A 7,127-nucleotide genomic window follows, 5' to 3' on the forward strand; every position below is an offset into this window, starting at 1 on the left:
GTAGGCTACAAACCGACAAGCCACTCTACCTAGGGAAAAAAAAACTTGTAAAATAGATCAAATACACGGTACATGGTTTAAAAGGACAACTATAAATCGCGATGAAGGTCGAGCTGTGTTCTTCGGCTGCTGGCGTGCAGCTCGGTGCGTAAAAACCAGCAGCGCAAGTCGTCACCGTGTCATACATGACATTAGGATGACCAACGCATGATGATGAAACGACTGGAAACGTCCGTGTGACATTCCTGCAACATTTCTGTTCACTACACACTGGCAGGCTACTATGGCAAGCTGCATTAACATTTATTTCATGAAACCTGTCTAGTTACAATTGCTTTTTTACTATTACAATTCCTTTTTAATATTGCAAATAGTAGACTACTAGGTTACTGAAACTAATTCACTTTAAATGTAAGACTAATCTTGCAATAAACATATTACTAGCAAGATTAAAAATGCTACTAGGCTAATGTCTCATAGGTGCTAGTATTTTAGGTTCTAGTCAAACTAGAATACATAGGGATAGTTACTACAACTACAAAATACCTACTACATAATGAATAGATAAAACTAGTAAAAGTGGAATCGGTACCGTCATCAATTGCAAGTACATACTAGTTAGAAAAAAACAGCTGATATTTGAACCACAAATCTTCATAGGTTTCAATTACAAGAAGTGTGTAATTTGTTACCAATGACAATGGTACATGTTACTCAGGACAGTGACAAATACAAAAAAAAATTACTAGTGACTAGTTTAATAGATTATAATCAGTAGCCTATAGGAATATGTTACAGCAGAACCTATGGAAAGAATAGTATTATTGATCAAATGTAGAATAAGGCAGTAGACTACTCACCATTAAATTAATTCCTAGTAATTAAACAATATGTATTAGCAATATAATAATGAATACTAATTGCTACAAATTCTAATTTTGTTTAATGTTAAAATTGCGTGCCATACAAGTACCTGCTTTTCTGTTTTAACAGTTTGACGTAGCCTCATTTTTCTCGAGTTTGCCCTGTAAGAGATAAGTGAGTCAGACAGAGCTAGACAGAGAAGCCCTTGATCGATAATATCAGTGACCGGATGAGAGGAGCCATGGCGCAGCAGTCTGACAGGAGAGAGATGATGAACTGCTCCAGACTCCGGAGGGGAGAAGTCTGCGATACAGAAGCGGCGGAGGAGAAAAGTTAGCGGAACGGCATTCCTCATTCCAAAGCATGGCTCGGAACACGTCATCCCGACCCAAATGCCCGTGTTTCCAGCTCCAGTGCCTCAGTTCGGATGATCGCGAATAGGTATCGGTATTCGGTAGTAGCGACTGTGAGCCAGCAGGTGGATGTCGCCTCGCCCAATCAGAGCGCCGCTTTCACGGGGCACAGCGGCGTCAGTCAGTCAGTCACTCAGCCGGTCGGAGTTTGAGCAGCGTTATGCTGTGCGCTCCTCCATTCACTCTCGCGCAGACAGCGGCGAGGGGGCCGCCGCGATGAGGGGTGGGGAGCGGACAGGCCCCCTCCCCCGGAGCCGGGGCGACCAATGGCAGGCGAGCAGCGAGAACAGAAAGGACATCATACCTGAGCACGAGACCAACCTCCGTGCGCGCGGGGGATTTTCCCCCCTCTTCTGTTACAGAAGCGCGTGTTAATAAAGGGCTGCGGCCGCTGAATAGGGCCTTTTTTAACCCTCTTTTCAAATACCGCCAGAAAGCAGTTTCTTTCTGCTTCTAATAGTACAGGAGAGACATTGGGAGTGGGAGAGCCGTAAAATATGCTTGTGTGTGTGTGGCTACTCTTCCTTCATCTTTCTCCTTCATTCTAATGAACACCTCACCAGGACATCCTGCACTTGCTCTGTCCCTCCCTCCCTCTTTGCTTTCTCCAATCTGTGTGTGTGGATCCCCTTTTTGTACTTTGTCAGGCGTCCGTTCCTGTTGGTTGTCCTAACAACACACTGTAGACTCGGGCCCTTGAGACAAAAGACAGCTCCAAGTGTCTACTGAGAGAAGAAGGGGGGGGGGGGCTTCCACTGGAGGGTTCACTGCCCCCCTTCTCTTCTCCAGCACATTCCAAAGCGTTTCCTCGCACCCTCTCACCCCTTGCCCCTCCACTGCTGTATCCCCCGAGTCGAGTGGGGCACATCACTGTGGAGCGGAGAGGGAGGGAGAAATGGGGTCGAAGGCGTTTTTTTGGAGGCAGAGGGTTTCTTTTCTTCAGGCGATAGCTTAGCCATTCAAGGCAAATGTCAAATGATGTCACTCTTCTTCCATTCGCTGTTGTTTTTGTTGTTTTGCATTGTGCCCGCAGAAAATAATAATTATGTTGGCACAGAGGCAGGAAGTGGCTGCCTTGTACTTCCATTGCCAATTGGGATAAACCTGATGCTTTTCTGAAGTGAGTGGTCTTAGGGTCTTAGACGGCAAAGAAAGAAAGAAAAAGAAAAAGAAAAAAAAGAAACAGAAGAAAAGAGAATTGTTGGGAAAGTTTAAAGTAAATCAAGGTATGCATCTTCCTAACTTTTATTAGGAATTTTATTATTTAGCACCACATTTTTAAGTAGCAGCTTAATTATTATACATGTTTTATGTGACATTTATAAGCCGTTTGAGAGCAATTTGTGCCTCTGAAGAAGAAAGAACAAACATCTTTAAAGGGATAGTTCACCGAAAAATTCTGTTATTCTCACCTTTCATGTTATTCCAAACCTGTATGACTTTCTTTCTTCTGCGGATGACAAAAAAGAGACATTTTGAAGAATCTTGGCAACCAAACAGTGATTTTGACTACGGACTTCTACGAATGACAAAAACAAATCAAAACAAAACAAAAAGAATATCTCTCAGAATATCTTCTATGTTGCTCAGGAGAAAGAAAGTCATACAGGCCTGGAATGACAATAGGGTGAGTAAATTATGATCATTTTCATTTTGGGGTGACATATCTCTGAAAGTAAAATGCAAGAAAACAAGAAATAATGCACACAAGAAAAACACTAAACAGTGGTTTCAAAAATAACAACAGCATAAATAAAGCCTGCAAACAGAAAAAAAAATCCTATAACACCAACTGCATAATTTATTCACACTGCAATGCATGCTGGGAGCTAGCAAACTAAACAAATCAGCAACATTCTCCAATAAGAAACTGTTTGTGCAGACAACTCTTGTTAGGCCAGTTGGATCAATATTTGGGTGAATACTGTTGGTCAAAATTCAAAGTCATTCATTATTATCTGCTAGAAGTCCTGTAATGTGAACAAATGTGATTCCTTTTTATCACAAGGCCAATAGAACTCACAACAAATCTTAATACTTTTTTTAACAATCTGTTTATTGAGATGTAACAATATATAACAGTAATACAACAATATTGTAGTTACATCTTTTTTTTCATATGAAAATCTTAATACTTATGATTATTTTAATGAAGTAGACAGCACATACTAAGAGGTAATGTATAATGTGTGCTAGTATTAGATATATAACTTTTAATAAACATTTAGGTAAACATTTGGTAAAGAAGCTATAAGTCCATTTCAGCCTAAAAATATCAAAACAGGTAACTAAAAATATGAAATTTGAAATAAAGACACGTTGTGAGATATAAATTATAATTGTGTGATAAAAAAATCACAATTAGGAGATACTACTATTAGACTTATGAAGCATAAAATCACACTGAAATGTTGTCACACAGTGAGATTTTGGGTCCTTGTTACACATGTTACATGTACTTACTATTATAATAACAATTAATTATGCATAATTACATACAAGTAACCCTAATCTTAACCCTAACTATATAGTAAGTACATGTATTTAATTAATATTACACAGTACTTATATGAATAAATACCCGGTAACAATGACACCTTAAAATAAAGTGTAACCGTATTTAGTTTAGGTGTTTTAATATATATATATAAAAACTTAATTTCTGTGACATATCTGTGAAATATCACACACTGATCCACCCAAGAGACACTCTGCCATAAAGGCTACAGGATAAAAGAGCCCAGACACGATTGTGCATCTCTTTGAGGATAATAGTGAGAATAGTTTAAGAAGCTTCATGCTTGAATGCCTCCAAAATCATTCTGCCAAAGAATGCAGGTGTTTGAAACATTTCTAAATATTCAAACAAATCCGAAGAAATGCAAGTGGAAGCAATTGCTGGGAAGGACAAGCCTCTGTAATAACCGTATTGACAGAGTGTTGATCAGAAATTTGGTATCTGTCGGTTTACCAGGCAGAGGAGCGTGGTTGTGGAAAACACTACCTGAGTTTCGTAGCTGAAAGTTGGGCACACCTGCATCTGCGATTAGATGGAGGGATTGTGCGAACAGCAGCGTCGGCCGTTGGAACAAAAAGAGGGACAGGAAAATCATGAGAGTCATCTGGTCTGCGGCGAGGCTCACCATCAGAATTCCACGCTCAGCTCTCTGGACGCCACACCAGCACAACCACACAATGAACTGCATAATCAACTGGGATTTACCTAACAAAGAACAGCCGCCACACATGGGCACACATACACACACACACCAGGGAACAGACACGCATGGCACCTGAAACACACTCGCTCAAACACAAACACACAAGGCACAGCTGAAATAAGCATCTACTCACAGTTTTAGAACCACTGAATCAGCAGCTAGACCAGTGCCAGCAGTAAATGAGAACACAACCGCACGCGTCTATACAACACACTCACACTCACACGCTTTAATTAGTGACTGGGATGTGATTTATTTAGGTAATTGCAGGTGTAGAGCTCTGTGTATACTTGTGATATGGATGGCTGGGTAAATTGAGCACAGTGTGTGTGTGTGTGTGTGTGTGTGTGTGTGTGTGAGATGTGAATGGCTGGCTGAGTTGTGTGTGTATGTGAGCATGAGGTGTGAGTCTGATAGGGGGTCCAACAGCTCTTTGATCATGACAGCCTGCAGAAGAGAAGTTCTGACAGAGCTCTGCAACCCCTCCCACCCCCGCACTTGCACACACGCACACACACATCTAAACACTACTTTTAGTACTTTCCATTTTATATCAGCCATTTGGTGTTTTAGTATTCACTCCCACCCCATACAGTACTATATGGATGAAAGTAACCATCAGTGTGCGTTTATTTAGAGCGAGAGGAGCATGATTGTTGGTAACGTCTGTTGTAGATTTCTGTCAGAGGTTTTCTGTCAGGGTTGAGTTCCCAAGACCATCCGCTCATTCACTCAAGGGTGAAATCTCTGTTTCTTATCTTTTTATCCAGAAACATTGGGAAAGCTCTGTCAACTCGGACCCTGCAGAAGCAGTAGATATTGCAATTCCTGTTCAAGATAGTGGTGAGCTCAGTAGGGTAAGATTTCGATCCAATTGCAAATGTATGAAGCCCCATACATAACATCGAGAAGAAAAAACAACAAGAAGAAGATATCAAAGCCGCGAACTGGCCAACAAACCTGCACTATTACTGAAAACAAAAATAGTATGAAGAAGATATTGTGGCCATCGATTAAGAATTCATTCCAACGACCACACTGTATACAGATGCGTTCTCTGCTTTTACTTAAATCCTGACAGCATTGTACTAATTTGTTCTTGTACAAATTCATTCTCATTTTAGTTAAACTGAAGCCACATTATACTAGTTAATGATCTCTGTTTTTTTTTTAAGTGTGGCTGAACTGTCCTAATTTGTTCTTTCATATTATTTTAGTCTTCACCAAACTGTACTAATTCGTTGTCTCGTTTTAGTTCAGTTGTATGTAAATATGTAATCATGTAAATATTTAAATATGAAATTAAACAACTTTGCCACCAATTCACAGTTTTCAGCCATGAGACTGGCTTTAAGACCTGGAGGGCAATACATCCATAGAACTGCAGCACAAGCCTGTCAATTTTCCACCTGTTTCCAATCCACAAATATTTAGATCACCACTCAAAAGAATAAGACAATGTGAACAAAATGCAAGTTTTGGCCATTTATAAAACCATATAAATCACTCACTGCAATATTTCAATCACTAAAAACAGTGGCCCATTCTAAAACATTTAATGTGGAAAACACTTAAAGTGTCTTAATTTACTGAAACAGCGAATATTTCATGTGAAACTTTGCACATTGAGTTTATATGCTGGGTTCATCTTTTTGCCTGTACAAAGTATGCATCATCAAGTGTACACTAGTCAACATTTGAAGTGGATCAAAACCTTTCATCTAAGTTGTCCTAAAACACATTCTTGTCTTTGATGAACTTTTTTGATCCACTTCAAATGTTGACTACTATATACTAAATTTGGCCTTTTAATATGAGTGTCTCACCACAGGTACTACATACCTTTAAAGTCAGCATGAAATGATAATTTCATTTTAAAATTATTTTTTTAACTTGTAGTTTTGAATCAAAATGTCATAACTCGATTTTCTAAGGAAAGGGCACATTTCTCTCCGGTGATTTATGCTGGACTCGCATAAAACCCTACACCTCCCCACTGCAATATTTCAATCACTAAAAACAGTGGCCCATTCTAAAACATTTAATGTGGAAAACACTTAAAGTGTCTTAATTTACTGAAACAGCGAATGTTTCATGTGAAACTTTGCACATTGAGTTTATATGCTGGGTTCATCTTTTTGCCTGTACAAAGTATGCATCATCAAGTGTACACTAGTCAACATTTGAAGTGGATCAAAACCTTTCATCTAAGTTGTCCTAAAACACATTCTTGTCTTTGATGAACTTTTTTGATCCACTTCAAATGTTGACTACTATATACTAAATTTGGCCTTTTAATATGAGTGTCTCACCACAGGTACTACATACCTTTAAAGTCAGCATGAAATGATAATTTCATTTTAAAATTATTTTTTTAACTTGTAGTTTTGAATCAAAATGTCATAACTCGATTTTCTAAGGAAAGGGCACATTTCTCTCCGGTGATTTATGCTGGACTCGCATAAAACCCTACACCTCCACAATCAACTTTTTCAATAACCTGTTTCACTTGACCGTTCTTCACAGTATGCAGAAGCAGATCTGTTGCTATACTTCTATTTCCCTCCACATCTTGTTTTCTACACATACGCATTGTGACTTCCCCCCCCCCCCCCCCCCTCTTATTTTT

Source organism: Sinocyclocheilus grahami, unplaced genomic scaffold, assembly GCF_001515645.1.
Source record: "Sinocyclocheilus grahami isolate Dianchi unplaced genomic scaffold, SAMN03320097.WGS_v1.1 scaffold570.1, whole genome shotgun sequence".
In the NCBI taxonomy this organism is placed as follows: Eukaryota; Metazoa; Chordata; class Actinopteri; order Cypriniformes; family Cyprinidae; genus Sinocyclocheilus; species Sinocyclocheilus grahami.